We start from the raw sequence: 27,857 nt of genomic DNA on the forward strand, positions 1-27,857 counted from the left end.
CTAAGTTTGTTTGCACAGATTTTCCTGGGCCTCAACTTCTGTTCTTGATGATAGTAAGAGTGACGCTTTCCTTCGGGTAAAGGGAGGACATCTTTCTCTTAGGAATTTCATCTCCTGCTTTGGAGAAACAGAAGAAAGGTCAGAGTGATTTTTTGCACCTGCTGCTTTTCAGATGCTTTTAACTCACCATAGGCAATTTGCCAGAGTGGCTTATTTTTAACTCTTCACCTAAAAAGCCATCAAGATCCTTATTTAAAGTGGAAAACTCTTACATCTGCCTTTCTAGGTTCTTCATAAATTGGTCACTATACCTCTGCAACCTAATGTCCAACTGCCCCTTCTGGTGTACTGACTCCTGGGCCCTCCATGCCCATCTCCATATCCATCAATTTGTTTTTGCTCTCCACTACATCTGTCATAGAACTTTCTTCTTTTCTGATTCTCAGTCCTAAAACAAATGGCTCAAGGCTGATGTCCCCAGAAAGTCTTCTTGGAGTTACTCTAGCATACTCTGATGATAACAGCAATACTTTAGTTGTCATTCATCAAATATATTTTCAGGACCTATTATTACACAGGCAGTGTTTAGGTATTGGGATACAAAGGTGAGCAGGAGAAAAGAAAGAAGTTACAACAAATTGAACATATGATTATAAAGTGTGACAAGTGCTAAAATCAAGGGGTAAGGTAGAGAATATTGGGTAAAGGGCACAGGAGACCTCTTTGGACATTTTGGTCAGAGGAAGTATCTTTAAGAAGGTGATATCTAAGCTGCGATCTGAAGTATGGGAAGGATCTAATCATGTGCAAAGTTGTAGTGAAGGAAGAGAGGTTTCCAAATAGTGAATCCCCTATCAAAATGCTCTGAAACAGAAAAGAACTTAACACATCCTAAGAACTGAAATAAGACAGTATGGCTGGAGCTTGATGAATGAAAGCAAAGTGGTCTAGAATGAGCTTAGAAAGATAGGCAGAAAGCCTATCAAGGCCTTGAAGGCAATTCTAAAGGGAAACAGATAGGCATTGAATGGTTATAATCAGAGGAGTGAAAAGATTATACCTTTTTTTTTTTTTTTTTTTTTTTTTTTGAGATGGAGTCTTGCTCTGTCGCGCAGGCTGGAGTGCAGTGGCGCGATCTCGGCTCACTGCAAGCTCCGCCTCCCGGGTTCACGCCATTCTCCGGCCTCAGCCTCTTGAGTAGCTGGGACTACAGGTGCCCGCCACCACGCCCGGCTAATTTTTTATATTTTTAGTAGAGACGGGGTTTCACTGTGTTAGCCAGGATGGTCTCGATCCCCTGACCTCGTGATCCGCCCGCCTCAGCCTCCCAAAGTGCTGGGATTACAAGCGTGAGCCACCGCGCCCAGCCTATACCTATGTTTTATGATCATTCCTGTTGCTGTAGGAGGAATACACTGAGAGACAAAGAAGCTAATTAGGAAGGAGGCTGTTTTAATCTACAAATACAGATAATGCTGATGACCTGGCCAGGGTAATACCACTAGAGATAAAAAGAAGTGACAGAATTTGAAATTATTTTTTGAGATGACATTTATGATACAGGGAAATTTTTGAAGGAGTAAATCAAGAGTTCAGTTTTGATCTTGTTGAATTTTAGATATTAATGAGAAAACCAAGTAAGAGGTATCACATAGGGAGTTGAATATGTAAGACAAGGTCTCTGTGGTAGATAGAATTATGAGAGAAACCTCAATAGTCCTCTATAATCCCCTCCTCTTGAATGCAAACAAGACCTATAATTCACTTCTAATGAATAGCACATGAAAAAAGGTAAAGAAATTTTACAGAAATAATTAATGTTCTTAATAAGTTGCCTTTGAGTCAATGTAAAGGGAGATTACCCTGGGTGAGGCTGACCTAATCAGTTTAGCCCATTCAAAGAGGGTCCAGGACTTCCCTGAAGTTAGAAATGATCTCCTGCTGGCCTTGAAGAAGCAAAAAACTACATCTTGAACTTCCTATGGAGAGGGGTGTCCTCTAGGAGTTGAAGCCGTCAGTCCTATAGCTGCAAAACACAGAATTCTGCCCACAAGTTCAAGCTTGGAAGATGACTCTGAGTTTCAGATGAGAATAAAACCCAGTCAACAGCTTGACTGTAGGCTTGTGATATTCTCAGCAGAGAGTCCACTTAAGTTGTTCCCATACTCTTAACTCATAGAAACTGACATGATATATGTATGTTGTTTCAAGCTGCTAAATTTACAGTAATTTATCACACAGCAATAGAAAACTAATACAAGAGGTCTAGGCTGAATACATAAATTTAGAAGTCATAAGCATATAGATGATCACTACACTTTGATTACAAAATTAAATTTACTAGAAATATAATTCTAAACTTATATGCACCTAATAGCATGGCATCAAAAAATATAAGGCAAAAATTGATAGAACTATAAGAAATGGCTAAATCCATCGTCAGCATTTTTTAAATATACTTCTTTCAGTATTTGATAGAACATTCAGACAAAATTAGCAAGAAAATAAGAATATTTGAATAACAGACTTAAAAACTTTATGTAATGGACACACATAGTACACTATTTCCAAAATGTATAAAACATATATTCTTTTTTTTTTTTTTTTTTTTTTGAGACAGAGTCTCACTCATTGCCTAGGCTGGAGTGTGCAGTGGCACGATCTCGGCTCACTGCAAGCTCCGCCTCCCAGGTTCACACCATTCTCCTGCCTCAGCCTCCCGAGCAGCTGGGACTACAGGCACCCACCACCATGCCGGCTAATTTTTTTTGTACTTTTAGTAGAGATGGGATTTCACCGTGTTAGCCAGGATGGTCTCGATCTCCTAACGTCGTGATCCTCCCGCCTCGGCCTCCCAAAGTGCTGGGATTACAGGCGTGAGCCACCGCACCCGGCCAGAAAGTATATATTCTTTTAAGCAGCAAGAAGCAAAACCAAGCCAAGCAACATATATCAGCAGTATGAGTCCATTTTTATAAAAGTCAAAGACAGGCAAAACTAGACAAGATTTGCTTGAGGCAGGTACATATGCAAAACAGGAGAATCCTTAACACCAAAATCAGGAGGCTGGTTACCTCTTGAAGAGAGAGAATGAGAGGAGAACACAGAGGGTATGCTGAGACAATGCTAAATTCCCTTTTATTTTCCTTATTCTATTTCCCCTTACAATAGGTGGGATATGAGCAGAAGTCATACACACATCTTCATGGCCTGGTCCCTTAAAACATCCTATAAGATTCTCACATTATCTCTCTTTCTTTCATCTGCAGAGGAACCAGGGGATGACTTGAGGTGGTGAAAGGTGGCAGAACTGCCAAATGGAAGTAACCTAGGTCCCTGAATGACTTCATGGAGCAGAATTTCTCCATTGATCCTCACGGAATTGTGTCATGAATGTGAAACAGGCCTTTATTGTATTAAATGCCTGAGATATTTGGTTGGTCAAATCTCCCGATTAAGCAGTTAATCTCCCCTGACAAAAGTAGTACACTTCAAAGATACTGGAAAAATTCTTTCCCTTCAGTGTGATAGTGAATACATGGATATTTATCTTTTATTATTCTTTAAATTGTCAATATATGTAATTTTACTTTAAACATTAAATAAAATATTTAATGCAAAAAAGTGGCAACTAGAACTCTGAAACTTCTGCTATTGATGAAGTAAAGGCTTTTTTACTCTGCCTCCTTTTTTTGAAAAAAAGAAAACAAAAATACAAAGTATAAAAACCACTAACTGTCAAGCATACCTGCTAAATTGTGTAAAATCTAGAGGGAGAAGAGAACAAGAATCGACACATCTACCTTCAAACCTTGAGCTTAATATAGATTTTTGTACAAATAATATTAGTCCCAAAAGGCTGTCCAGCAAATCTTACTGGAACAGTGGTACATAAATAGGTTATCAAGAAGGTGTATGTTTTCCTACTGAAACTCAGAATAATTGGGGACATCAGGCTGAAGAAAATAGCACACTCTCCTACCGTTTTTATTAGCTATGTAGTGGTCTCCCAGATGAGGGTACTGTGGGAGAAAACAGAAAAAGGCCATGACTACAAAATCACAACACAGTGTTAGGGGCTTTGCATGTTTCCAACTTGAGGGTAAGTGAAATAAACTTGGTGACAGAGGATATTCTAAACAAGACCCAAACTGGAGCTGTAGGCTCCCTGTGTACAACACCTCCTGCCATTCCACATCATTAGTCCCCTTCAAGAATGGAAAACAATCAAAAAATGGCTTATGAACTAGAGGCGCAGGCAAGAGGAAAGGGTGGGCATGGGGAGGACATGGATTAGGCACAAAAGAATGCAGGAGGTAGCATTACATGAGTCCTCCTAGAAGAAACTCCTTGATCATGAAATCTATTTATTCACAAAATAAACTAAAATAAAGAGAGAGGAGTGAAAAGACTGGTTTTGTGCACTGACTACATTTAAATATGAAAATATGAAACATAATATAATAAAAATGTAACCAAAATCTAAAATGAGGAAAGGAAATTGAAAGATTCTATATTTCATTTTTATTTTCTTAGTATACAGTAAAACTGACTTGGTGGGGAGCGTACAGTCCTATGAAGTATTGTAAATGTACAAGGTTCATAAAGAGAACGTGGTTGTTTTACATTTTATTTTACCATGAAAGTGTTTTTTCTAAACTGGTCAGTAAATACCACAAAAGGCAAAACAAAAAACAAAACAGTTAATCATTGAGTTCTACATGCAATATCAGGAATACTTCTCAGGTAATGATTAGGTATTTATTTATTTCCAATAATTATGATTTTCAGTGTAATTTTGCTTACTTCTGAAGATAGGTTTTATAGTTCTACTTTGCTATTTCTTCTGTGATTGCAATGTTTTAATACATGCACAAATAAAACAGCTTCACTCTCCATTGTTTTACTTGTCCTTTCTGAGACTTTAGGTAAAATGACCTATTAAATACCATGAATGAAAAATGGTTATGTACTTGGTCTAGAGGTCTGCATTCTGTTTGCAGGGAATTCAAATATACTTATAATATCTAGAATTATTCCCCAAGGCACAGTCTTTTACATGGATTTATTATCAAAAGTTTCCATTTGTGCAAAGTCTTATTATCATATTTGTATATTCAATAAACTTAAGAGTACAAATAGCTTCCAGCTAATAATTACCTACACAAATTGCTTACATAGCTGTTTTCTTTTAATGTCAAATTCTGTATGGAAGTCCACCTTTCATACTGCTATAAATTCAAACAACTTTTAACTTATGTTATTCATGGTCTTGGAACTTTTAAAAAATATCTGAAATAAAAATGTATTAACAGTTTAATAAGATAACTAAATGTGATTTTACCCAGTTTTCTTGGGTGTTGAAATTCTTAGTGGTATGAGTGTCCTTTGTCTTACCACTGATATAAATATGAGTAGCATGGGAGTGGGAGGGGGATAGGGGTATAAGAGCAAAGCTGTTATATTATTACCTTTATTTTAAGATAATCAGTACTTCTTAAGAACATGCTCCATCTCCACAACAATTTGTTACTATTTTCTTCTTATTAAAACAATATCAAGTTTAAACTGATTACTAATATTTGTCTTAATATAAGCTGAAGATGAACTGTAATTTTCCTAATAAGGAGATTCCATCATAGTGAATTTTAACCTCAAGATAGTGTAGGCTGGCAATATCAAGAGACCAGTTCTTTCTGACTTTTTCAGAAACTTGAAACTCTCCCTCTTTGCTATTATTTATAATAATTTATCAACTTACTATATGAAATATGAGGGGAAATAACTATCCATATTCTTATCTTTGGTTTATTATATTGTACATTAAGATACATGATATATTGTATGTTAAGATATAAGAAGAGCTACATGTTTTCTTTTTATCATATACCAAAAGGCACCACTCTACTTGCTCCGATTAAGTTACCATACATAGCTGAAGGAGCCCTAAATATTATCTTAGCACCATGCAAAGTATTCCTACAGGGACCTGATTAGAAATATTATATCATATGCTTTTACAGTATGAGGAATATTTTAAACATTTATTTTGAAGTTAAAATTTTCCTGAAGAAATAAATTTTTATTTACAAATTTGTAAATATTTTTATTTAACCTCATTTACTTTGTCCCTCTCATAGAACCTGTACTTGATGGATATTTGTTGACTAAATCGAGAGCTTTGTCTTTTGATAATTGTATACCTGTGTTATTAGGCTGTAAGTATCTGCTTCTAATATATTAGCACTAACAGTGCTTGCCAGTCTTCCTGAAGTTGCAGAGTTGAGAATCACACAGGATTCTAAATCTCACTGTAGCCCTGGCCAGATCTATTCTACCCTGAAACTGCATTCTGCTAGGTTGTAGACATTTTAGTGAAAATCATCAGTAATCTCATACTTTGTTTTGTAGGCGAGCACCAATGTTTAGGAAAGACATGGAAGAATAAAACACATATTGCCATAGATGACTCATTTCCCTTTAAAATTTCTCATGTTGAAAAGTTCTCATATATAACTGGAAAAATGAAAAAAATTATTTTATCTAATATATACTGATATTATCATATTATGTATTGTCTCCTACATTGCCTGAAACATATTCTTCTAAGGATAACTTTTTCTTTAGTGCTTATATATAAATTATGAAATTATTATAGAATGTTGAATTAAGATATTTAGATACTTTAGAGAAGACACTCTGTTAATTAAACAACTTTCAAACATTTAAGCTCACTTCAAGATATAAAAATTATTTTATCCTTTGGATAGCTAACTTAAAATCATAGGATATTTTTTCTAATTTTTATTTTGAAAAATGTCTAGCCTACAGAAATTAGCAATATAACAAGTGGCATATAATCTCTTTATCTAGATGTAAAAATTATTAACATTTTGCCATAATTATTTGCCTATTTCTCCCTTTCTTACACTTAAAACATTTCTTTTTGCTGAACCATTTGAAAGTTGCAGATATGAGATTTCACTTCTAAATACCTTCAAATATATCCTCTCCCTAAAGACACATTCTTCTATATAACCCCAATATGATGATCACACTCAAGAAATTGAACGGGGATGTAATACTGTTATATGAGCTATAGCCCAAATTCACATTCCTTCCATTGTTCCAATATTATCCTTTACAGATTTTTTTTCATCCAGAATCTAATCAAGAAGGATGGATGTCTTGCAATTAGTTGCCAGGTCTCCTAGTCTCCTTTAATCCTGAACAATATTTCAGGCTTTTTTTGTTAATCACACTGACATTTTTGAAGTGTCCAGGTTAGTTGTAGTGAAGAAAATCTACCAGTTTAGATTTGCCTGATCGTTTGTTTCCTCGTGATTAGACTCAGGTTAAACATTTTTAGCAGAATACTTCAGAAGAGACTTTTGTGTCATTCTTCATGTATCATAAAAAAAATACATGATTTCAGTTTGTACTACTTCTAGTGATGTCAAGTCTGATCATTTGATTAGCTGGTATCTGTCAGACACCAACCATAAAGGGATGTCCCCCCTTTTCAATTAATAAGCAATCTGTAGGGTGACATGTAGAGATAATGTGAATATCCTGTCCCCATCAACCATTCACCCAATGGCAGATGACTTTTTTATTATTCTTGCTATGGTGGTTGCAAAAATGTGGCTCTACTATTTCTTTTTCATTATCAGCTTGTATTCTTCAGTGAAACACAGCCTTTCCTTCTCTCCACCCAATCTGTGCATTCACACACTCTGGGTTCATGGATACTTTTCTTAGTCAATGTGCTCTAATCCATTACATACATTATTACTCTTTATATACAAAAGATCCCAAATTTGGCCAGGGAGAGTCTTTTAAATCTGGCTATGTCCTTCTGATGTGCCCTCATTTGTTTTTGAGCAATTCCTTGCTTTCTGGGACAAAATGTTCAAGAGTTTCCCCTAAACTAGTTGAAGCAAGAAGGCTTTAAATAAAAACAGTGCTAACCCAACTCAGTTTTAATGCAGCATTTTGAATTTAGTCACGAATGTTAGCATAGTATCTAAAACATAGTAAGTACCCATCAGTATGATATAGGTCTTCCTTAACTATTTTATACCTTGTTTGAATCTTTTGTGCAATTCTTAAAAATATAAACCTTTAATTTATAACATAGACTTTTATATTACTTTTTCAATTTCACCTATTTTTTTCTTATTTTAATTTTTGTTCTCCTTTATCTTCCTTATTTTCATATAGGGGCCATATGAATAGGTAACTTTCAGAGGATTTTTGTTTTCTTCAATATGGTAAAATCTTAGACCACTTCTTAATGCCGGAATGTATACAAACAGCAGAGCATAAAACCCCCATAAAGTGAAGCCTTTTAAAATTCCTGAAATTATCAAGGGATTCCACATGTCAGAAGAAGTAATATAAAGGCATGCCTGGGCATTTATTTATTTTGGGGGGGTGTAAGAAATTCAACAGACCTGCCCTACTTTCTAAATAAATGTAGCATCACCCAAACCACATCTAAATTATGGAGAGGAAAGAGAAACAGAACGAGGAGTATGATATTTGGAGAGGTCACAAAGAAAAAAGTGGGGCATCATAGCTTACAAACTTTATTTTATTTACTTATTTGTGTATTTTTTATTAGAATGTGAGGGTGGATACATGTGTGTGTTTGCATATGGCACGTGTGTATAACTTTGTACATGTGGAGTTAGAGATGTTCACTCAACATTTATTCGACAAATATTTATTATACTTCCTCTCTGAAGCAGGCGTTGTAGTATTTGTTAGGAATACAAGGACCATCAAAACCAGATGGATCCCTATCTTAGCGGTTAATTAAATAATTATACAAATAAATGTGAATTTGCAACTCTTCTAAGCACAATGGATACAGATACATAAATGTGTATATACTTATATGTATTTTATAAAGGGATTTAATTCAATTTAGGGGTAAGAGATGGTTCATTTGAGGAAGTGACATTTGAGTTGATATTTTCAAAGTGTTAACTAAGAGTTAACTAGAGAATGCTTGAGTTTGTGTTTTTAGGGGATGGGGGGATGGGAGAGAGCTGGAATGTTAAGGCAGCTTGAAGAAAGCCAGCCAGCTGAAGCTGAGGGAAGAATGGGAGCATCTAAAGAGATAAAAGTGGAGGAGGCTGTCCTTGCTGGACTACAAAAATCAGGTGCTGAGTTTTGGTCTTTATCTTAAGCAAAGCAATGGTAATTCATTTAAGTGTTATCCGTGGTTGGAAGGTGATAGTTTTCATATTTGCATTTTGAATGCAAATATAATATCTGGTATCCCATTGGAGGATGAATTTGGGGGTGGGGAACAATGCCAGGAGATCAGTCATGGAGACATTGTTGTTTTTCTACACAAAGGATGGTGAATGCTTACACTTGTGTGACGGCAGAGGCAGATTTTTGTAATTAATTTTGGAGGTCAAAATCAAAGCCTTGGTAATGGAATTGAAGGAGAAGTAATGTCAAGATTAAAACCAGATTGGACTATGGGAACCCTGCACCCTTGAGGTGAGATGAGCAGAGATCAGGAGTTTGATTTTGACATGTTTCATTTGATGTTTCTTTAAGATAGACAAGAAGAAATGCCAGGTGTATGAGCTGTATCTACAAGTGGGCAATGTAGAGGGACTTTCTGAGCTGCGATTATGTTTTATAGAGTGTTCTGCATTAAATATATATCAATAATCTCAAGGCATTCTTACTGGTTAGTACTTGGTATATGTATGTTGAGAAACCCCAAGGTGAATCAAAGGTCTGAGGTATTAGATGAACAAGCTCTGGTACCTGGGATTTCAGTGATTTTCAAATTCATTTCTATTCTAAATGCTGTTCTAATTCCCTGATCTGCAAAATCTGAAAAAATGACTTTGCTAGACTTTTAGCAAGTAGCAAGTGGTGTATTTATAGGTTGAAGTTACAAAAGTGATCATGCAAGAGGAGGATTAGTATTTAAATTATTTAACAATCAGCACAATTTGGACTCCAGCTACAAATAACCAGTAAGACTATACCAGTGCATCTAGCTGAATGCCAGCCCTGCTGGAGTAATAAAATCTCATTCTCTGATAATAAAAATTCCTAATTGAAAATAGAGTGCAAATGTTAGAAGGTAAAAGGGTGTTGATAGTTACTGCTTTTTGTCCAAAAAATGTCACTAACACCTAAGCATTTTTTTTAATAACTTGAGAAATCGATCTTTTGGGGAAAAAAATTACCCTCCTTCTAATCGACTGTTCAAAGAATCCTGTAAAAAAACTAAATTAATTTAGATGATAATTTCTTTAAAACTGTGCCTATTTAATTTTAAAATGTATTCATTAAAGTATATAATCAACATCATTATCCTAAATCCTTACAGACTATATTTGCTTAAAGTAAGCTGGACCTATAGGTCACCACTTTAATTCCATCTGTGAAAAGAAAAAAAAAAAAGAAATAAAACAATAGAAATGACCACAAAACTAAGTGGAATTTTGGGCTTCTTGGTACTGAAATTAATGGAAAAGTAAGTATCGTCTCTTCATTTGAATTGACAGTGTCGTCTTATTTGGTTTTCCCATTTTCACATAAATCTAACAGAGCCTTCTGAAATTTCTTTTACCACATTAGCTGGGTATATTTTTCCTTTTCTTAACCATATTCTTTAGTGTTATAGAGTTCAGTTTAGGGTAGCATTGAAGTACTATAGCAAAAGGAGGCACTCTGAACAATGGGAGTGGAATGTGCCATATCTGTTTACTCTGACAAAGAAGGTTTTCTCTTGTATAGCAGAGTTAACAGTACAAAGAGGAAGGAGGGTTTTACTTCCACAATCTTTCTCTCTATTCCATACAAAAATAAAAAGCAGAGTAAAAGGCAGATATTCCAATAAAATTTCACTGCCTATATAGATCTTTGTGCTGTTCAAATGAAAGAAACACCTTATTTTCCTTATCACCTCCCCAATCCAACAACTTCAATTTCATCTTCTCTGAATCCCCATTGCACCACTATACTCGCATTAGAAATTGTAACAAAAGTAGACCGAATAAAGTTAGGGGTCAGTCTGAGGTTGAATGTTGGGCCATTCAACAGACCAAGAAGCTTCCAGTAAGAATGAACAATACACAGAAAACAATCACAGATCAAATTGTGTTCTGTACAATTGCTGCATCCTCTTTGTCGGAAAAGCTGCCTCTCTTGATTTGGTAAAACATGTCCTTCTATGTAGAGAATTTTGAGATTGTGTCAAAGCAATTGGTTATTCACACACATACACACCACACACACATATTATTGACTTCAATCTCAAGTGCTGCGCTTACATTAAAAAGCTTCTTTCTTTAAAAAGAATAAGATATACAATGGTCTAAAAACATGTAACGTGGACCCTGACTGGGAAGAAATCTAAGAAAAAATATCTCACAATTTGATAAATTCAAGATGGTGTAGCTAACACTCAAATTACATTTCATATTAACTCTTCTTTTTCAAGAGCAGATCTTAAGTTACAGTCCAGTAGACGGAAGTAAGAAAGTTTGAATTTCACTCTCAATTTCCTCCTTGCTTCTGGGATCCTACACCCTCCTGTATGTTGTATATATGAGTAATCTTCAAAACCCTCTAATCTCTCTGCAAATACTGTATATTGCACAAAGAGAAGAGATGTTGGTGTGCTTTTAGGATGTCAAGAGTGCACAGGTTAAACACCTCTGAAACAGACAAAACTGACCACACCCCTTACCCTCAACTTCTAATATGCTAGCACAGGATTCATCTACCACAAGCAATATAACAAAATTCTAATACAGCAGTTTATTTGGGTTGTAAATAGCTTTTGGGCTTTTACTATAAGCATACTTCATAGCACATAGTTTTGTGGTATAAATTCCAGTATTGGACTAGTGCAGTTCTTTTTTGCATAAGCATGTTTCAAGGGCATTAAAAATATAAGCCTTAATAATACCTCCTTTCCTGTTTTTTCAAAGCCTAAAATTATGTGTGTATACATATATGCTTTCATAAATATGCACATATATACATATACGTACATGCATACATGTGTGTGATAATGTCTCTCTCTCTCTCTCTCTCTCTCTCTATATATATATATATATGAAAACTTTCAGTGCTTTATGGAGATATACATTTAAGCAGTTAAGGCCTAAGACAACTAAAATATTACCCAGCATGTACTTCAGTTTGTCACCACTTATTGTCACCCAAAAAAGATAGATTCCTAAGAGAAATAAGGACCAGAAGAAGTGAATTTTTACCAAGGTGACAGCGACAGAAAAAGATTAGAACATGACCTGCTTGAGGGCAGTGAAGTCTGTGGTTCTGGTCCATTAGAGCCAGTGTATCAGTGAACACATGGGATGGTCCTACTTAAAAGAAGTAAAGATAGATAGGTAGGGGCATGAAAAATAATCCATGCCTACATAAAAATCTTGGTTATCTAGCTCTATGGCTCTCATAATGGCAAGTGACACACCTACAGAATATTTTAGGTAGGACTGGGTATGTTCAGGGTTGTCACAAATTATTGGTGGTGGTAGTGGTGGTGTGCTATTGGTTTTTAGTGTATATGGGGGAGGCAGCCCAATTTAATGAAGAGTTTTTCTAAAAATATTCCATATAAAGTTTATGTGTCCTATTTAGCTAAATGTTATGCATATCAAACTGTAGAATCTGGTACATAATTATAATTAAGAATTTTATTTACATTCCCACCAAAAGCCGAGCAATTTACAAAAATAGTTTAGTTATTTCATGTACTCTATCTTCTAACTCTAGAATTGATAGAGTATAATGTTGATAGAAATTAAACTTAAGACCAACTCAGCACCAAATCAGTAATTTTTATTTTCAAGTATTTTACTTATTGACAATACGGTGAGTAACCTGCATCTCTTGAAATAGAATTAACATTAGTAACAACATGGAAATGTTCCAGAAAGTACTTTTGGGATTTTAGTGGAAGTATATCAATGGTATTTACTCTCTCATTTGCAAAATATCATACTTTAAAATTTTCTCCACTCCAAGCGTCTACATTTGACTTGGCAAATTTTCCCTATACCATTAACTTTCTTCTTCCGGTTTTCATCTACAAATAAGTCTGGGTTGTTAGTATCTCAACACTAGTTTAAGTCTACCCTCATTCTTTCACTTTCGTGCACTTCTTGCACGGGATGTCTTCTAATGTTTTATTTGTCTTAAATTCAAATTTATTCATCATATATTCATACAAGCGCTGACTTTACTATGTGTCTAGTGAAGTTATCCCTGAGCGTTAGTAGTGAAATACACATTACTTTTATTTTATTAGTTTTTAAAAATTACAACTATATTCTGTAATTATTTATAAATGACTTTTGAGGATAATAAGGGGGTAACAAAATATTTGTTTTTAAAAAAGAGGACACAGTCTGAGAGGGTCAAGGATCACAGTCTGGTCCACGATGACTACTCAATGCGTGAAAGAAGACAGCAAATCACAAGCCTTCTACATTTACCTCTGTACTGCTTCATTCTGTGACTATCACATATTAGTTGATACCGTGATGGCCAGAAAGAGTTAACTCCCCTACCTAACTAATCTAACTTTCTAAGAGGTAGCTGGATGAGGAGTCAGGAGACCAGGTTTCTAGTTTCTGCTCTGCCACTACCAGTGTGACCTTTAGCAGTTCATCATGATCACTGTAGGTCCCCATTATTTCTGCAACTGTAAAATGAGGACACAGGAATAAATTACTTTTAAGATTCTTTCCAGCTCTATTAAAAAATGCATAATCTTGATCCTAAGACTTAGGCATTGATAAGAAGAAACGGATTCCTTTAATAAATGTATATAAAATTTATCCTGTGGGTCTCAATTATATTTCCAACCACAATATTTCTTTTAAAATATTCAGTCTAGTCAAGTCTTTAAAAAATGCCATGCCTTATAAAAAATGAAAATGTTTCCTTAAAAAAAAAGCATCCCTACACTTTATGTAGTGAGCACATTTATGATGAGAACATAGTCTCTATTCTGAAGGGTACATCTACTTTTCTATCACCATTCTCCTTACTTCTATAAAAGTTACAGTTTGGCTGTGAATATTTGAAATAAAAATGATCTTATCTGCTTTTCCCATCATATATTTTTGGCAGTTCTAACCTTCCACACAGAGTTTTTCTAAATTCTAACAGTCCACAGAACTAACAATTCAACAAAATCTATGTCCAACTAAAAACTGACTATAAACAAGATATTTCATGCTATGGTATGAATCAGCTTCTTGCTGAAGTAACTCATCTACAACCAATTTTGCCCTAGAGCTTTCGAAAAACACAATAGAAATCTGTTAAATTGGCAGTCTTGCTGAACTTCAACTATTTTATCTAGCTTGGTCCACTGTAACAATAATTGAGAGGTTCTCTTTGATGAAATGTGTTTTTGATTTGGAGCATAGGTACAGAGATGAAATGGACCAAACCCCTTATTTAGATGGCTTCTTGCTATTCCTTCTCTTGGAAAGGACATATTAATATATAAGGCCTAGGAATGCCATTTAACGTCAAAGACATACATATGCTTTAGGAAAACACTTAAAAATGCAGTGTATTAATAGTAAGATGCATACATTAACATATTCTTATTTGATTTTCAGGAGCAACCTATTATCACTTCTTAAAATATATTAACCACCTCTGTTACATGTAAAGTGGGATTGAATTTCTCAAACTTTGACTATAAGACTTTTATTTTTGCTGGGAACATATCTAATCCTTAACACATATTCATTAAACAGGTATACAATCAGGTCTTGCTTATCTTTCTTTGAATTACATATGATTTCCTGCAAAGTTTTCATACCAGGTTTGCTTACTTCTGCCACCCAGCTCATTTCTGGGCAGTCTGCCCATCTTCCCCACCTCCCCACAAATGGGTTTTCGTGTTTGAGGCATGAAAGCTCATTTAAAAATTAACCTAAACACAAGAAAATAATTAGAAAGGCAACTTGCCCACAATAACAATGAAAATCTTTTTTAAACCAAACATGCAATACATTCCAAAGACAAACACAAATGACTTTTTAAATAACCATGATTTTACATTATCTTTGCCTCTATTTTTCTCATTAACATGAATAATTCAGAGTATTTACTATACATGGTGAAACGGTTTCTCCTCAATAATTCATTTTTAGTATACAGAAAAATAAGATGTAACATGTTCTTATGTAATATCCAAAGGTTTTAATTAGACTATATTTTTAAAGGCAACTTTACTTTCAAAATTATCTGTAGTTTGGGTTTATTCTGTCCAAAGCCATTCTTCTAAGTTAGGAGAATCTTAACGCTTTCAGGGAAAAGAGCAGTATAGAACAGTGTAGCTGGTGATAATGGCCCACTTTTTCTTGGTTCCTGATAATCTTCAAGTACATATCAATTATTTGCAAAGTGTGAAAAAGATCATCACTATCTTTTTCCTCAAAAAATATGAAAATGCTTTGGGACATTGCACCCATATTTGAGTGAAAAGAATTTTCCTAATGTGCTGGCTAGGCTAAAGGAACAAAGGATGTATTATGTAACTTAATTTTGAATGATAAAATACCGTAATATTGAAGTTCTAATTAGAGCAAACACCCCTAAATGGGAAACCTTTCTTGGATAGGGAACTGAATATCTCAAACCTTGCTTTATTGATGACATCAACCAAACAAAGAGTGTGAATCTATCTGCTGATTACATCCCAACTCATCCAGATTCCCAAATACAAATATAAAGTATATAATAACAGGTAAACATGTTATTCATATCCTATCTCACATCCTATGCTATTCATATGCAATACTGATGTGGGAAACAATGTGTATTTCTTAGGTTTACTGAATTTGGAATTTGTAAGAGTAAGTTAGTCTCTTATTTTGTAAATTCTTCCTTGGAAGATGTTACACTCTCCTGGAAACCATACTAAGTTTCTGAAGTCACAGGGCTTTTTAATGCACTTCTTCAGAGCATCAAATGCTACCCTTGTGACCAGGAAGAAAGGAAAAGAAGGTCATCAGGAGGGCCCTGCAGCTGCACTAATTTCTAGCTTCTCTCTGTTAACAAAAAGGTGGGGGGTGGGGGGAAAGCAATCAGATTTTTACTGGAGTATTCACCAGCCTTGGCCAAGTGCTTTGAAACTTTTAGAATGTCTTCTTTCATTGAAAATAAAAGAAGCAGAGCTTATGGTGTAATAAGCCAAACACAACAGTTACTGAACTTGAGTCAACATTGGATACCATTACAGCTTTCAGGATAGTCATGGGAATGTATGAAATGAGTAAGTACGTTTTGATACCTGTGAAAATAAAACATTGTGCTGTAAGTGAGTGGGAGAGAACAGATGGTTGGTAATGATTTAAAACATTTATGTTTTTGGACTATCACCAAGCCTCTGTATTAAAAAATATGGTGTTTAGTTAGTACATACCAACATCTATATGCAAGGTGCTCATTTTCTGGAGGACGGTACTGTAATGAAGGGGATAAAAACCAAATGAGGTAAGAGGAACATTCTTCTCGTTTTCTGGGGGCATTCAGTGTGTGCTATTTCTTATTGACTATATGCAATCTAAATGTTTCCCATATGATGAGAGGATTTTAATTTTTCCTCAATTACTAGTCAGCTGTAAGTGCCTAGGAATCATATTGTTTGATCGTATGGTGTAGAATTGTAATATTGTTTTGTAAATTTGATTTACTTTGATTGAAGCTCTTACACCCTTTGAGCAATAATAAAAAGTAGTAGTTCAGGGTGCTCTTGCCCATGAAAAACAATAGCATTCACCTTGTCCTCACGTTGGTTGGCAGGCATATGGTGTTATGATTAGGTACTGGAATTAACAGGTGCCAGCCAACTGAATCAGAAGACAGATAAATACTAAATATGGTCACAATGCATTTGGGTGTGTATATGTGAGTTGAAAAGAGGCCCCTGTCCTTCAAACCGAGAGGAATAATAACAATGTAAATAAAATTGTACAAAGATAGATTAATGCAATTCTGAGGTTAAAGCGAAGAAAAATAAACATTGGTAATACTCTCAATTATCAGAAAAACTGCGAAAAGGGAGTCCTGTTAAGCATCCACGGCGTTTTGATTTGGATCTGATAGCATAATAGGGAGAAAAAAGTCACACACACACATTGTGTATTATTCACTTGCCATCGCTTTCAAAACGCTGGGGATTATTCAGGCACAGTATGTTTGTGGGAGGGAGCTGGGGGTGGACCGCAGAGAGAGAGAAAGGAGGAAGGCCTGCAGCTCTAGACTTAGCACCTGTGAACTTAGTTGGAAATAACTCCTGACAGACATCAACCATAACACCTTCTAACAGAAACATGCTGATAGGCAGGATGTTCAAACGGGGCAGAAGAGGGAGCAGGTAACCCTGTGAAAGTAACAGCAGCAGAAACAAACACACCATTCCTTCTCCCCGCAACCCACTTGCAGCCCCTCCTCAGATCGCCCCTCCCAACCCCTCTGCTCTGGCCACGATCGCACCTGGCCTCCCGGTCCCCCTAACTTCCCTCCCACCTCTCCCGCAGCCTGCGCCTGAGCCTGAGCCAGGTCGCGGAGTTTGAGACTGACGCAAAGGAGGCACCCCCGCAGCAAAGATGCTCGTCTTTCTGCCACACACCCTGGAGGACCCGACAGACTGGCAGCAGAAACTAAAGACTGTTCCTGCCGTCCTCTTTCCAACCTCTGCATGCCCCAGGAGGGGTCTGACCCCGGAATCCTGGAGTCCAGGGTGCCCCGCCGGGGCGCAGGAAGGAAGCTCAGGTAGCTGACAAGTTCAGGCGGCCGTCCTTCTCCAGCGCCCCCTCAAAGTCAGGATCCCCTCCTGCTCCCGCCCCCCACCTCCCGCCATGCGTCCACTGAAGTGAAGGGAAGTGGGTTGGAATACTGGAGGTAGGGGAGATAGAATAAGGAAGAAGCCTCCCGCATCTCCAGCGGCGAAGCACCTGGAAAGGTGAGGGCGCACGTCCCCGCCCACCAGAGCCCGCTCCCGGCGCGGGTACCCAGCAGCGCGCCATCATCTCTGCCCCTCCAGTGCCCCCCAGCCCCAACCCCAGCCCCAGCGCGGTTACCTCGAGGGCCGCTGCCCGGCGCTTGCAGGTGTTGCTGTTCCAGGAGCGCAGCTTCGGAGGAAACTTCCCCGCGCTCCGGGGCAAACTCCCGCGCACTCCTGACAGCCGTGAGGTGGCTGAGAGCGGAGCGCCGCGCCGGGAGCGGGGACAGCTCGGAGTCGGGCGCTCACCCTGGCCCTGGCCCTCCCGCGTCCGGCCCGGCTGGGGCTGCGGCGCCGCCTCCGCGCCCGCTCCCGCCCGCGCCCCCGCCCCCGCCCGCCCGGGCAGCTCCGCCTCCCTCTTTTTCTCTCCCTCGCCCCCGCTGCCCGCCCTGCCTTCTCCCGCTCTGCCTTTGTGGCTCTCTCGTCCCCTCTTTCCTCTGACTTTCTGGCCTCGCCTCCGCTGGCGACTCGCCCTCCCAGCCCCGCGTGCCAGGGCTCAGGTGCCACCCCATGCCCAGTCGAGGAAGTGATTACCCTAGCAGTTCTTTCCCAATTCGCCCTCTCCTCTCCCCTGCGCTGGGGTCTTCTCCTAGCTTTTCTAGAAACCCAGTTCTGAGGAACACGTCCATAGGGTAGAAGGCTGTCGCAAACGTTAACTCCAAAGTCAAAATGTGTTTTGCTTTACAGACAGGAGGTGATGTTCGTTTGTTTGTTTGTTTTAATACATCAATTATAATAGATCAATAAAGTGCTTGTTGTAAGTACGGCTAAGTTCAGCAGCAGGTTTGTGTAAGCCAGGGCTCCCTCAAAATGAGCATAGTACCCATTTATAATGTTCAAGACCTAGGAGATTTCTCAGGCCACGCATTTCAAAATCGAACAAGCTGAAGTTGGCGGTTTTAAAGGGCTTTGCAAAGACCAACACTAGAATAACATTTTTAAATCATTAAAGGAAACACCAGGCTTTGGGAGGCCCAGGCGGGAGGATCACTTGAAGCTAGGAGTAAAAGGCTGCAGTGAGCTCTGATCCTGCCACTGCCCTCCAGCCTGGGCAACAGAGCAAGACCTTGTCTTGAAAGAAAGAAAGAGAGAGAAAAGAAAAAATAAAAATGGTTCATTAAGGTTTAAAAATTAGTTCTAAACATTATTCTAGCAACAATTTGACCAAACTAGGGCAAATAAAAATAAATGAATCCTTGATTGCTTATTTTGCATTCAGATGATTTCTATAAATTAACAAAGAAAAACTCAACTATTTTTTTAAAAGCATTAACTAGTTAAACCTACCTTATTACGACATTAGAATTTTGTTGTCGCTTTTGCTGAAACTGAAATATTAGCCTTATGCACTTCCAGTAGGTCTTATTCTTATTAATGGTTTAGTAATAACACATCTGGTAGTAGTGAACTTTGGTTCTTTGAAGAATTACCATTATAGGACTTGTTTGCCTGATGCAGGTTTCTTTTTAAACAGAAGCTGATTTATTATTCTGTCAAGTGTTTTATTTTCATGCATTTTTAAAAATTGGGGTAAAAACCACATTTTTATCATTTTTAATGTACAGTTCAGTAGTGTTAACATACAGTCACATTGCTTTAAAATAGATCTTCAGAATTTCTTCATCTTGCAAACCTGAAACTTTATCCATCAAACAGCTCCCCCTTTTCCTCTCCCCTCTAGCACTTGGTAATTACCATTCTACCTTTTGCTTCTATGAATTTGACAATGTTAGATCTCTGATATGATTAATATCCAGAATATATAAAGAGCCCCTATAACTCAACAACAAAAAGTCAAATAACCTGATACAAATGGGCAAAGGACTTGAATAGACATAAGAGTTTAATTTTTAAAATTTGTATATTTGCTGGGGTTTTTTTGTTTTGTTTTATAGATTTCTTTTTATTTCAGCTTAATTGTAAAGGAGTTTTAAAGTTATCAATGCCATATAAACACATTATTGAAAATTTGGAAAATTGAAAAAAAGTAAACAAATCATTCCACAAGCAAACCATTGTAATACAACTTGCTGATTTGTTATTAACTTTTAACCCAGAGTCAGTCCTTCATATGGGGAAAATCCGCATTCTCCAATAGAATAAATGTTTCCTGAGTTGAAAGAAACAAGCTAGTGTTCCCTGAGCTGTATTTAACTGACACATGCCTGGTAGGCAATTGATGAGCGCTCCTTGAATGAACTAACCATTTAACTTATTCGCTCTTGGTTTGGTTCCCTGTGTATCCATCCATGTTCTATGAATTCTTGGAGTTGGTACTATCCATTATATCACAGCAGTGAGGAAATTCAGGCCAACCTGATAATACATGAACTCTACTTCTAGGCTGTTGCAAAACATGCAAATTTTGTAGGCTGTGCCTTCTCAGAAGTTGAGCAAGAATATCATTAGAACTGTATTTGAATATAGTTCTATGCTCAAAATGGGCATAAATTGAAAAGTTTTAGTAGCTAACGGGGGAATTTGGCATGATGAGATCAACTTATTGAATTTGCTTGATTGATGAGCTACTAGACATTGCTAGTCCATTATGGGGTTTTCCAGTCTTTAGAATCTATTTTATTCACTTATCTATCACAGCAAATCAAATATTTAGAACTGTGGCTGTCTTTCATTCCTAGACCTCTGTTTCAAACTGATTTTAAAAATTTTAAGAATTACTATTATAGAAAATTGAATATTGTTAATATCCAAGGTTGATGAATAAAGGATCAAAAAATTACCTAAAATGTATACCAAGCACCAGTATAAGATGCACGTTCTCATGCCATTTGATTGGGAGTTATATTGTTATGTGAAAATATTACCTTTTAATTTTGTAGTTAAACTAATTTAATTTGACATAGTGAATTATTTCTAAAACATTGATTCACAGCATGTTTCTAAACTCTCCAGTGCATTAATTTTGTTTAGTTCTTTCAATTTCTTAAAATGTTTAACTATTGACTGTTTCTGGGCAAGTGTGAAGCTTATGTATTGTTGATCCTGTAACGAATAGGTTAGTAAGAATTATGGCCCATAAATGTGGTTTCTGCATCAAATCTCAAGGTACATTCAATAGCAAAAGTGCCTTCGTAGAAGGAAGACTTCATCATTCTCAGGTTTATTTGGAAAAGACATACAATGCTGATACCGCTAGGCTAAGCACAACAATAAAGTTAAACTTAACTTTGAAAGTATAACTAGTAGTATAAAGAATGACTTCAGTGAGCTGCTCATAGAGATGAAAAATGTGTGTAAGGTGACCTGGGGTAGAGAGGTAGGAAAAGAGTAAGAAAGGATATTTTCCTGGTTTCCTTATGTACCAAAAACAAACAAACAAACAAAAACAAAACAAAACTAATTTAAGGTATCAGCATGACACTACTAAGGGACACTTCTTGCTACTTTTGAGTTTATGCTTTTCTCTAATTATGCCGGTGTTAATGATGACTTGGCTTAATGAATGGCCAAAGTCAAAATTCAGCAGAAATGCATTTAGCACAATATGCCAGGTCATGTGGGTGTTGCAAATACCTCTAAACCTTCTTATTTATGGCTCCAACTATTTTTTGAGGGAAAGCAGGGTTTTATTTATCTGGGAAGAGATATTTTTACACAAGTCAATAGAGGATAGTCCAGTAGCTACAGTAGTTTCCCTTTATCTTATCTTGCTTTTATTTTGCAGCATAGGAGTAAAACTAGAAAAAAATGATAGAATGCGATTTATGTTGATTCCTGGTCAAGTGAACACAAGCTGGCCCACTGAACCAGAAGAAAAGAGTAATAGAACTCTTGAAAGAGAAGATAAAACCCACCGTATCCAGATATTGCTGGGAAGAAAAATAAAAACAACTATTAAAAATTTAAAATCACTTTTAGAAAGCTTCCTTCCATTAGTGCTATGAAATAGAAAGAGTCTTGGAGAACGGGATTTGTTCACGTTAAGTTGGGCAAGTCTTCTCTTCCTGGGCTCAGTTTCCTCATCTGCAGTGCATGAGGTCATTGAACTCCATAAGCCCTAAGGATCCTTCTGGTTTCAAAAATCCCATGACGTCTGATATAGAACACTTACCTTGGCAAAGCTCTTCAAGTCATTTTCACCTTCGCATATTGATTTATCTGTGTAGTGACATTTAAAGTGAATTCTAATCAGGAAATAAAAGGCTGATTTCTTCAGTAGAAGAAATTGACAATAAAAAAATGTGAATACAAGAGAGAAACAAAGGCCTGATTACCAGAAGTCAATCTATAGGATACAGAATGTGGCATTGTACAAAGTAGAAATTCCTTTCTGAAATTTAAGAAGAAATCATTGTAACATCAGGAATAAACAGGAAAAAGGAGAAAGCATTAAGATTTTCCAGTCAAGGAGAGATCTGGAAACATAATGATTTACCTCCTGCCATAGCAAGCATGGTATAGCAAATTTTATGATTTGGGGTAGATCAAAATTATTGTGTGACGAAGACATAATTAAAAAAAGATTTGACTCTGTCTCTAACCTTTTTTAAGGAAGGAATTATTTTCTTAAAAATCAAGAACAAATCAAGGACCAAATATCTATAACTAAAGCACAAATTAAGTGTTCAGAAGAATATTGGGGAGAAAAAGCAGAATGCAAAAGGAAAAATGCCTTATGGAAAGAGCATAGGATTAATAGTAAATGAGGAAGAACTATGACTCCTAAAGAATTATAAATTTTAAATTGTATGAAAAATAATATTGGTAAAACAGAAAAACTAAGAGATAATTATAAGTAAATAAAAATGAAACAAGATGTGTTGCCATTATTATTATATATCAGCTGCCCCAGTAAAGCAATAATTCAAGGTCAAATAACTTAGAATGGTCAGCACCTAATAGTCTTGGTAAATAGAGCAGGTCAATAAATATATATTGATTGGTTGATTGAATAAGAAATGCTTGCAGTTATTTTAGGAAAATCAAAGTTGCTTGGGAAGTTATGCATGTAATTTCTTAAACTAAGCAAGTATAAATTTCCTTTTGAAACAATATAAAACAAAACCTTTCCTAACAGTTGCCTCTAAATCCTAAACAATGAAATCTTTTATAAGATAATGTTTATATATAGCAAAACCTAAATTGGAAATAGATAAAATGTGGAAATATAAATGTGCTTCTGTAGAAAGAAATTATATTTTATATCTTTGATGGTTTTTGATAGGTGGTTGGAATAGGGAAAATTCTGTGTGAACAATATACCAAAAAAATGCTATACTTTCCTCTAAACCAATATTTGGACATATAAATATTTTCCAACTGGGTTCAGTTTTTGATATGGCCAAAGATAATGATATGTTATTTCAAGACTGTAAGTCAAAATAAAATTGATTTGAAATGGTCTGAATTAATGAGATGCCTTCCATCCTGTAAGTTTCAACATTATCATCTCAAGTGATAAGATAATGATGGACCTTTTCTTACCAAATATTTTATTAATTAACTCACGAAGCTTGGCCTGTTCAGTCAGTATAGACACTATGTTCCGGTGCCTTGGATGTGATTAGCAAGATGTGATTCCTTTAAATAATGAGCTCAAAACACATATTAAATTTAGAAGTGGTAAGCTTACAGGAAAAAGAAAGATCTGCTGGGAGTGAATAAAAGGAAAAAGAAAAAATGGCTTTGTGATTTCTATCAATGGTGTGCATGTGCGTGTGTGTGTGTGTGTGTGTGTGTACGTGTACTTGAAAGAGAGAGAGAATGCAGGCAACAGGCAAGCTGGTAAGAAATTTGATGAAATAGAGAATATGTCAATGATGTATCCTAAGATAAAATATGGAATTTGAGGGCACAGAGTAATTCTAAATCCACCTCCAATCCCATGCAATGAAATATTTCCTCATCCAGCACTGGGAGTACTTGTGATATATGGCTCACCTCACTAAATCTAATATCATTTCAGCCCAGAGGGACACAGAGCGTGGTGACTGACTTAGACTTTTTGAGGGAAGGGATTTTGTTGACTGTTCAAAATGTGTTGTCCTTAATGGGAGGATTTTTTTTCAAATAAAGGTAAATAATGATTTTTGAAGACTAATACCTGTGATGAAAAATTAGTGTAAAAGAAAATTTATACTCAGTAGCATCATAAAATAAGTATAATATTAGCAGTGTGCTACAAATATTATTTCTAATGTTAATACTTAAAGTGAGCTGAAAATGAAACCAATTCAGCTTAGTATTATTAAGCTTATGCTTTTATTTAGCTAGTTATTTACATCTGGATCTATGTCTACATATAGCTATTCTAAATAACATTTGGATATTTGGTCTATTTAAAAGTCTTTTTCCCCCCTTGTAATAAAAATGTTTTTAAATTCTCTCCTAACATTTAGAAAAGAAGGAAAGTATCTATTAGATATTTATATCTTGTACTTGTGAGGGGTAAAACAGTGGAACTTAGAACTTGAAAGACTGCCTTGTTTTAGAGGGAAAACAAAGATGCTCTTTCTGACTAATAATTGTGAATGTAACCTGAACCTTAATTACTAAGGTAAAAATAAACAAGTTCAACATACAATCTCTTGCTAAAGTCTATTCTTCAATACATTTCTTAACACACATGGTAACATCTAAGAATAAAATTTCCAAGGAGGAATGTGTCATAATGCAATTACCTTGGAACGTTTTCATATTTCAGCTTGTGGGAAATCATAGATTTAGGCATTTATGAATTAATTTTTGAATTAATTAAAATAGCTCAATGAAATGGCATCACTATTACACTGATAAGTCTCCCTTTCTTCTTCTCTCTATCTTGTTGCTTCATGTTCTATGTAGTAGCTAGCCATTGCTCTGGGCACTTTAATTCTTGATTTTCAAATATCAATCTTATTTTATCAAAAAATCTCCATGCACAGAAGCTCTTCTATTAGTTACATTGCGATACAGTCTAATTTTTTATGTTGGGTCACAAATTTTATAAGCTTTCACAATATCACATTTGATACATCTTTCAAGCTTTCTTTTTCATCTTGATTAGAGGGACTGTTTAACAAATCTGCACATAGATATCCAATCTCCAGCGGGGCGCGGTGGCTCACGCCTGTAATCCCAGAACTTTGGGAGGCCAAGATGGGCGGATCACGAGGTCAGGAGATCGAGACCATCCTGGCTAACACAGTGAAACCCCATCCCTACTAAAAACACGAAAAATTAGCTGGGCATGGTGGCGGGCGCCTGCAGTCCCAGCACCAGCTACTCGGGAGGCTGAGGCAGGAGAATGGCGTGAAGCCGGGAGGCGGAGCTTGCAGTGAGCGGAGATGGCGCCAACGCACTCCAGCCTGGGCGACAGAGCGAGACTCCGTCTCAAAAAAAAAAAAAAAAAAAGATATCCAATCTCCACTGTTTAGACACATGTGACTGCATTTTATGGAGTACTAACTCACTTCTACATTATTTGCTCAGAAACTATAGAATTCTTGTGCTATCTTTTTTCAACCACAACTAAAAGCAAATGAATTAAATACCTATTACCTCTGAACACTGTTTATACTTCTGGGTTAGGTGTGCAAATATTTTTCCCAGCACAGGAGCTGGCCCTTGTCAGTGGTTATGCTGACTAAAGATTTTAATAGCAGAGAAAAATAAAATGTGTTTCAATGTGAAGAAGTAGCAAGAAGGAAAGCAAAGGTATCGCATAAGAAATCTAGAAACAGGCCAGGCGCCGTGGCTCATGCCTGTAATCCCAGCACTTTGGGAGGCCAAGGCGGGCGGATCAGGAGGTCAAGAGATAAAGACCATCTGGCCAACATGGTGAAACCCTGTCTCTACTAAAAATACAAAAATTAGCTGGGCATGGTGGCACACCCCTAAAGTCCCAGCTACTCGGGAGGCTGAGGTAGGAAAATCACTTGAACCCAGGAGGTGGAGCTTGCAGTGAGCCGAGATATCACACCACTGCTCTCCAGCCTGGTGACAGAGTGAGACTCTGTCTCAAAAAAAAAAAAAAAAAAAAAAAAATCTAGAAACAAATATGCCCCAGTTGACAACTTTATTGTAAATGTGGTATCAGGAATTAAAGCATGAAAATGGAATGTTCAACAGCCACTCGTTAGCCATGAATAAACTTTTAAATCACCCTTCAGATTAAATACAGCAAAATGGCATTACTTTTAACGATAATGAGTTATCACAGGTGCTGCATACACAAATGACTATATCACATAGGATGAAACAGAAAGCAGCAAAGAAGTGACCTTAATGAGTAACGAAAAAACATCAAGTTAGGGAGGTTAAAGAAAAGCTCGTGTTTGTTATTATTATTTGAATATGTTGAAGCATGTCTGTTGATGAAAAGAACTAGTAAATATTTATAGATACCATGGCTACCTTAGGTAGTCTGTCACTTTATCAAAATAAACATGGCCTCTGGTAAGCATTTGTTTTAAAATTTAAATTGTCAGCCTGATGCGGTGGCTCACACCTGTAATCCCAGCACTCTGGGAGGCCAAGGTGGGTGGATTGCTTGAGCTCAGGAGTTCAAGACCAGCCCAGGCAACATGGAAAAACTTCATCTTGACAAAAAAATACAAAAATTAGCCAGGCATTGTGGTGCACACATGTAGTGTCAGCTACTTGGGAGGTTGAGGTTGGGAGAATTGCTGAGCCTGAGAGGCCAAGGCTGCAGTGAGCCGTGATTGTGCTGCTGCACTCCAGCCTAGGTGACAGTGAGACCCTCTCTCAAAAAGAAAAAAAGAAGAAAAAAAAATGAATTTAAAATAAGATCCATGGAAAAGACCAAATAATCTAGCATTTTTAAGCTGTCTTCAAGATTTAGAAAAGAAAAATATCTTAAAGAAAATGAGCTACATCAACCAACAAGTGGATAGAGAAAATGTGGTCCATATACACCATGGAATGCTACTTGGTTATTAAAAGGAATAATGTCTTTTTCAGCAACTTGGATGGAGCTAGAGGCCATTACTCTTATTGAAGTAATTTAGGAATGGAAAACCAAATATCGTATACTCTCACTTATAAGTGGGAGCTAAGCTACGAGGATGCAAAGGCACAAGAATGATATAATGAACTTTGGGGACTCAGGAAAGGGGAAGGTTGAGCGAGGGATGAGGGATAAAAGACTACATATCAGGCACAGTGTATACTGCTTAGGTGATGGGTGCACTACAATCTCAGAAATCACCACTAAATAATTTATCTGTGTAACCAAGAACCACCTATAACCTACTGAAATAAAAATTCAAATTAAAAAAGCCATAGTTAGTAATTACTGTAAAAAAAGAAATGGGCTAAAATGTAAAGCACCAAGTACTATATACTATGACATATATGTTATATATGTAAGTGTATATATATGTACATATATATGAGAAGCCATTTCTTTTGTTCATTTGTTTAACAAATATTTATTGAGCTTCTCCATGTCTACAGTGACCTTTGAAGATTGCCACATAAGCAAGAAAATCACCTTCATGTTGATTAATTCTAGCAGGAAAAGAATACTAAATAAACATACAAATAAATAAACAAGAGAAATAAAGACTAAAATTTTAATGAAGGAAATAGCCAGGGTTCTACAATAGTTAATAGGGGGAGAGGATACTGAGGTAGTAGTGCAAGAAAGAAGGTGCTGTTTGAGCAGAGTCCTTAAAGATGAGAAGGAGTAAACTAAGCCAACAGCCTAGGGAATGGAGTTTCAGAGAGAAGAATCAGCATGTGTGAAGATTCTGAGTTGTGAGAGAGTTTGGCTTATTTAAAGAAAAGAAAGGAAGCCAAGTACTGTGGCAAGGCGAGACACCTTGAGCTGAGGTTAAAGACATGGAAGGGG

General features: G+C 36.6%; 1 protein-coding gene across 4 annotated transcripts in view; it reads right to left on the bottom strand.

Annotated features, from left to right (window-relative positions):
* Nucleotides 1–18,347, bottom strand: part of CHST9 (carbohydrate sulfotransferase 9) — a 269,480-nt gene extending 251,133 nt beyond the window's left edge. For all 4 annotated transcript variants that reach the window (XM_055102565.1, XM_055102564.1, XM_057300453.1 and 1 more), the window contains exon 1: nucleotides 18,123–18,347. The gene's annotated coding sequence lies outside the window, so the exon portion shown is untranslated. The remainder of the gene's footprint in view (nucleotides 1–18,122) is intronic.
* Between the last annotated feature and the right edge of the window lie 9,510 nt (nucleotides 18,348–27,857).

This window comes from Pan paniscus, chromosome 17 (genome assembly GCF_029289425.2).
Source record: "Pan paniscus chromosome 17, NHGRI_mPanPan1-v2.0_pri, whole genome shotgun sequence".
NCBI lineage: Eukaryota > Metazoa > Chordata > Mammalia > Primates > Hominidae > Pan > Pan paniscus.